General features: G+C 40.0%; 1 pseudogene; it reads right to left on the bottom strand.

The window, feature by feature from the left end:
* Window positions 1-229: 229 nt before the first annotated feature.
* LOC102814087 overlaps window positions 230-6,603 on the bottom strand; it is a 41,176-nt pseudogene continuing 34,802 nt past the window's right edge.

Here is a 6,603-nt window from a genome sequence, read left to right as displayed (position 1 = left end):
TAGCTTTTCCTATTGGACAAACACTCTGATTAAATGGAAATGGTGGTTGTATTTCCTCAACCTCTGTCTAATGCACTAAGTCTTTAAGAACACTTCAGTGATAGATCCAAAAAGGTGTGTGTGTGTACAGTGATTAAGAACTTGACTTCCTTATGCTGGTCCCCAAAAGGCAAAAGTTATTAATTGAGCATGAGGAATTAAAAATGCTTGGTGTTCTGTCCTTCGAATTTTAGCTAGTAGGAACATGTGGGGGAGGGAAGGTGGGACTGGGATGAAGAACTGGGAGGGGTTTGTACAGGAAAGACTCACTGCCGGTCTCACTGAGAAGACATGTGCAGATGAAGGTTCTGTCACCAAGTAGGCATCACAGTGGCAAAGGGGGGTAGTCTTCAAAGTAACCCTTCTCCTCCTGGCCAACAGTCTAAGGAATGCAGATGCTGGCACTACGGTTGGCCACACCAATAGAAAAGTTGGAGGTTTTGTGGAATCCAGTAAGGTGCTGGGCATTGTCCAGGTCCTCTTTGGGATCATAGGCACAGACGTGGCACTGGTGCCACTTGCTTAGTTTCTTGTGGGACTCCTCAATGTATTTCAGACCATTCTCTTCCTGCATAGCCTTGGTGCTCAAATTGGCATGACAACCTACACCATTCCAATTCCCAAGGATGGGCTTAGGAGCACAGGTTGCCATCACTCCAAAGTCTTCTCACACACGATATAGGATGAAACCGGCCACCCAGAGGCCATCCTCCATGCTGATTACTTCACAGGGTCCTATCTGAAACTCCCAATGGAAGACACTGACTTCTGCATTCATTCCGCCAATCTTGATGCCGTCAGAGAAGTAGGCAGCCCAGTAATGAGCCGTCACGGTATCCTGCTTTGTCTGCTTCCATAGCACAGTGATATGGACTCAAGCTCCAAGGAAGCCATTAGAAGGCCAACCAAAGTTGTACACATCTTTCAGGAGTGCAGGTTGCTTACCATGTCCATTATCTATTTACAGGTATGCCTTAAATGGGTAATGCAGGTTTTCAGTTATACTTAAAGACTTCACACAACACCAGCTTGTTGGGATCCTTACGCAAAGGGTCTTGAAACATGGCAGCAGGATAAGATACATGTCAATGTTGGAGCCTTCAGACTAGAAAACACTGGAGCCATCCAATTCCACTAGGGCAATTCTTCTGCACATATTTTGGCTCATAGTCCAGTACGCAGCTCTTGCAGCGCAGTCCTTCTCCAGTGCCATCGATCCAGATACACAAGGCTTGGACTTTGTCACCCTGCGGCAGAGCCATGAACATCTACTTGATGCATCTGTTCAAGTGTGACTTGCTGAGGTGACCATGGTAGAAGAGATTGTGGGTGGCAAGCAGACTGGAAGGAAGGCAGGCTGTGAGACGATGGTGAGGGGGTCAGGTGTACAGGTTAGACGCTCAACTCTACCCCCATTCTCAGCTCTCCTGCATAGAACTCTTCTGCTCTCTAGCTCTAGGGTCTCACTAGCATGCAGACAAAAAAGCTCAATGACTATTTGTTAAACGATGAGTCAGTACATTAACTAAAGACATGGTCCAATCAAGGAACACTAGAATGACCTGGGAGAAGTGTTTTTGCTGTTACTGTTTTGTTTTGCTTTTTAAAAAGTACTTCCGTCCAACATTTTATTATAAAATTGTTCAAACACACAACAAATTTTAAAGAGCTTTATAGAGTGTACTGCTTGGATTTTTACCATCCTTGCATGGTGACTTATCTTTGTACTCTTCCTTCTACCCATCTATAAATATTGTTTGTGAATTTCCACGTAAAGAACAAGCATCAGCACCAAAACAAGCCTACTGCCATCAAGTCTATTCCAACTTAGGGAACAGAGTAGAACTTCTGATAATGCAATTCTTCATGGGATTGATGGGTTTGAACTGCCAGCTTTGTGGTTAGCAGCCCAGTGTTTAGCCCACTGTGCCACCAGGGTCCCCTGACATTACTACTCTTCCTCTAAAATACTTAAGCATGCATATTATATTTTTAGTTTTATAAACTATAGACCATATTTCCTGTCCAGAAATATGAAACTGAAATAGTAATGTGCATTCTCTACAAAAATGATAATAAATTTAGATGTCCTTAAAATAAAAATAAAAACTAAGTACAGAATACTAGAATCACAGCAGCAAAGGTTTCCCATTCTTCTTCCTTTTTGTTCTATTGTTGTTTGCTAAGTGCCATTGAGTTGGTTCTGACCCATAACGAACCTACATACGGTTTCCAAGGAGGAGCTGGTGAGCTTGAACTGCTGACCTTACAGTTCAAGCTGACATTGCAATCCAGCATTAACCTACAATGCCACAACAGGAATTCTGTTCTATACATTCTGCTATTTCTTCTACTCTCCTTTATTGCTGGGTGGGGAAAGACCAAGAGACAAAAAGAGTAAGAAAAATAACTGAACTTTAGGCTGTAAGTTATATAAGGGACTAATGGGCTCGCAGGCTAAAGGACAGAGAGCTTCCAAGAAGTTCAAGCCGGATTCAGAAGATGTCGTGAAATGAGGGATATCACTGCTGATGTCAATGGAGCTTGGCTGAAAGCAGAGACTATCAGAAAGATGTCTACTTGTGCTTTATTGACTACACAAAGGCTTTCGATAGTATGGTTCATTACACGCTATGGATAACATTACGAAGTATGAGTATTCCGGAAAACTTAATTGTGTTCATGAGGAATCTGTACATGGACCAAGAGGCAGTTGTTCAAACAGAACATGGGAACACTGAATGTTTTAACATGAAGAGAGGTATGCGACAAGGTTGTATTTTTTTCAACATACTTATTCAACCTGTATGCTGAGCAAGTAATACGAGAAGCTGGGTTCTGTAAAGAAAAACGTGGCATCAGGATTGGAGGAAGACTCATTAACAACCTGCGATATGCAGATGATACAACCTTGATCGCTGAAAGTGAAGAGGAGTTAAAACACTTACTGATGAAGATCAAAGAGCAAAGCCTTCGGTATGGATTACATCTCAAAGTCAAGAAAAAAAATCCTCACCACTGGACCAATAAACAACATTATTATCAATGGAGAAAAGACTGAAGTTGTCAAGGACTTTATTCTTCTTAGATCAACTATCAACACTCATGGAAACAGCAGTCAAGAAATCAAACGACGATGTATTGCATTAAGCACTTTACCTATACATATGGATGTACTAGCTCAAAAAAGGGAACAAATCTTTACAGCAAGGATCACTCCCACCCCCTTGGTACACAGGGTTGACAGGGATGGGCTACTAAGACATTGGTTACCCAAAATGGGGCGGGGGGCCTATAAAGGCAAGCTTACAAGCTTTCAGGAGGGAGCCTAGTTCCAGATGGGGCAGGGGTAGGTAGAACCTCCACTGAATGATTTCCAATCTGTTGGAATCAGGCTGGTGAAAGGAAATGGGGTAAGAGTCTCGTGGTATAATAGTGAATAATTGCCATCAGGACTGACTGACTGACTGTGAGGGTAGGAAATATAGAGGTGGATATTTTTTTGACCAAAGCAAGGGAGTGATTGATTTTGAAGCCCAGGAGCGGAGGTTCCTGGGACCATCAACTGAGATGAGCAGAGAGCATGACCCTACCCACAGAGGCAGTGACGCCAGGCATGGAGACAGAGGTGATGATGTGGACAGATGGAGTGGCTGGGGACTCAGGGAGGGAGAGAGGCTGTGTGCCGACAGCCAGGGGCAGGCCTGTGGGGTGTATCCTTTGGTTATTTGATGATGCATGGAGGGGATTGTAATCATTGCAATGAAACGAAATACAATAAGATGAATGTAAAACTGATGTTCTCCCATGTAAACCCACATAATTCACAATAAAAACTTAAAAAAAAAAAATTTAAAGCCTTGGAAAACCTATTCAGGGTCGCCATGAGTTGGAATAAAATCAACGACATTTAACAATAATGAATGCTGTAATGGATATAGCCAACAATCATAACTGGCTGCTCAAACCATTGAGAAACACTGATAGAAAAACTTTATAATGAATGGGCCGGCCAGGCTGACAAGACCAAAACCCATTGATCATTCTAAATAGTACTCAGAGTGAAGAAACCTGACGTCATATGCCTCCTATGGAGAACACTAACAACACAACAACAACAACAATACATTAATAGGAGGAACACAGCACCTCCTATAAAGTGTGTTCATAATATATATATCTTTTTTTTTTTTTTTAAGCCTTTAGAATTAATTACTGGTTTACAGTAAATATAGGGGTTAAATAACACAAAGATGAAATCATCTGAATACAGAATGCGGGAAATTCTACATGCTAAATTGCAGTTTCATTACTAAATAAATGGTATGACAAAAGGAGGAAACTTTATTGAATAAGAGGCTAGGCTTAAGAGAAAAATCTTCCAATTGCAATGTGAAAACATTGGATTCTAACATCAACAAACCAAGTATAAATGCAAATTTTGAGGAAATCTGAACATGTTCAAGCAGTAAGATTACAATAAGGAATTGTTGTTTTGTTTAAGTGTGTTAGAGACACACTGAAAATTTTATGAATGAAATAATGGTATCTGGGATTTGCTATCAAATATTCTTGAGGATGGGAGAGCGCAGGGTTAAAAAATATTAAAAAAGAGTGGCAAAATATGGGCAACTGTGGCACTAGACCATGTAATAAAGTTCACTGAACTTTATTACTGTATCTTCAAATCTGTAGAATCATTTTTTAAACTATCATACACATATTACCATACAGTATATTCAATTCTAATTATCTACTTTTATTACTTCTAGTCTGTAGAATTCTAATATTAATTTTCCAAAAACTAAACAATGTTGCTTTAATTTTGTTTATATCAATCTAAAACTCAAATTATTACAGCGTACTATAAATGTTAAGTGCCAATGAGTCCTTCCAAATGATAGTGACCCTGCATAAGGCTTCCAAAGAGCAGCTGGTGGGTTTGAACCAGACCTTGTGATTAGCAGTTCAATGCTTATCTACGGTGTCACACCAGGAGTCCACCTACTCCACCCACACCAGGTTAATCATATGTGAACGTTACTGCTTGCACTATAAAGTTACTGTGCCTATAAACTGTATTGGTTTAATGTGTATTTAGCAGAATGGTTTAAGTACATAGGATACTATTTCCTTTTAACTTGTTTTTTTCTCCCCTCAACTTCTTTATTAAGATGGCTACATAAAAGATTTACATTCTCCTACTGACAAGACTTGTCATAAACAGAAGCAACAAAATTAAGACAATAAACAGCATGATGCACCTCACATATAAACAATCATGTAAGAATAGGCGATCTGGATCCTTGTACAAAATGTGAGTAAGCCCTGCATTCAGAATCTGCAAATGTGTGTACCAAGACTGTGCAATCATAATATAACTCACCTAAATTCTTTTGTTTACAATGAATAACTCCTTGATGATCAATTTGTGAAATAAGAAGAAACATGAAATCCAAATTACATTTATTTTCACAATATTAATACTAACTCAAAGTAGCAACCTCATGGACGCTAAAAGTTGCTGCTATGTGCTGTTGAGTTGGTTCCAGTTCCAACTCATAGCCACCCTGCATACGGCTTTGTTGCTGTTGTTGTTAAGGGCTGTCAAGTCGGTTCAGACCGAAAGCAACACACTATAGGATTTCTGAGGAGCGGCTGGTAAGCTTAAAGGGTTTACCAGGCTGAAAATCTTTATGAGGAAACAGTCTCATCCTTCTCCCTGGGAGCAGTTGGTGGATTTGAACTGCTGACCTTGCAATTAGCAGCCCAAAATGTAACCCATTATGCTACCTGGGCTCCTGATTTTAAATGCTAAATGCTCCAAAAGTAAAATGCAAACTTAATTTTTGAACACTGAACATGTTAGTCAAAAACAGTGGATTATTTCACTCTCCTTGAAAGGAGACAGGTTCTTCCACGCTGAAGAGTATGAGCAACAAAGGACAGCTACTATCACTAAAAGAGATGTCCACATACAAAAGTATGTACTTGAGCCGTGTTAATCTACTTACACAGCAAACAATAGATGTTTATACCTCATGCAACAGAATTACTCCCCAAACAACTGTAGTACACATGTTAAGTACTACAGGTTAAAAAGACAACAACAAAGTATAAACACCCAGTCTTTGCAATTACACTTTTTTCATAAAAGGAATAATGTTCCATTACTTTTATTACAGAAACAAATAATTGCTTCTTAGTAAAGTTTTACTAAAGGTAATACAGAAATGGCTACAAGCATACATTGACAGAGAACTTCCAGAGGTTCAAGCCAGATTCCGAAGAGGCCGTAGAATGAGGGATGTCATTGCTGATGTCTGATGGATCTTGGCTGAAAGCAGAGACTATCAGAAAGATGTTTCCCTGTGCTTTACTGACTACACAAAGGCTTTCGATTGTAGGGATCATCACAAGCTATGGACAACATTGCGAAGTATGAGTATTCTGGAACACTTAATTGTGTTCATGAGGAATCTGTACCTGGACCAAGAGGCAGTTGTTTGAACAGAACATGAGAACACTGAATGATTTAAAATTAAGAAAGGTGTGCAACAAGGT

The sequence above is a fragment of the Chrysochloris asiatica genome, unplaced genomic scaffold, assembly GCF_000296735.1.
Source record: "Chrysochloris asiatica unplaced genomic scaffold, ChrAsi1.0 scaffold00119, whole genome shotgun sequence".
Taxonomy (NCBI): domain Eukaryota; kingdom Metazoa; phylum Chordata; class Mammalia; order Afrosoricida; family Chrysochloridae; genus Chrysochloris; species Chrysochloris asiatica.
Note: the sequence above shows the minus strand (reverse complement) of the source record. Positions and strands in the feature narration are given on the sequence as shown.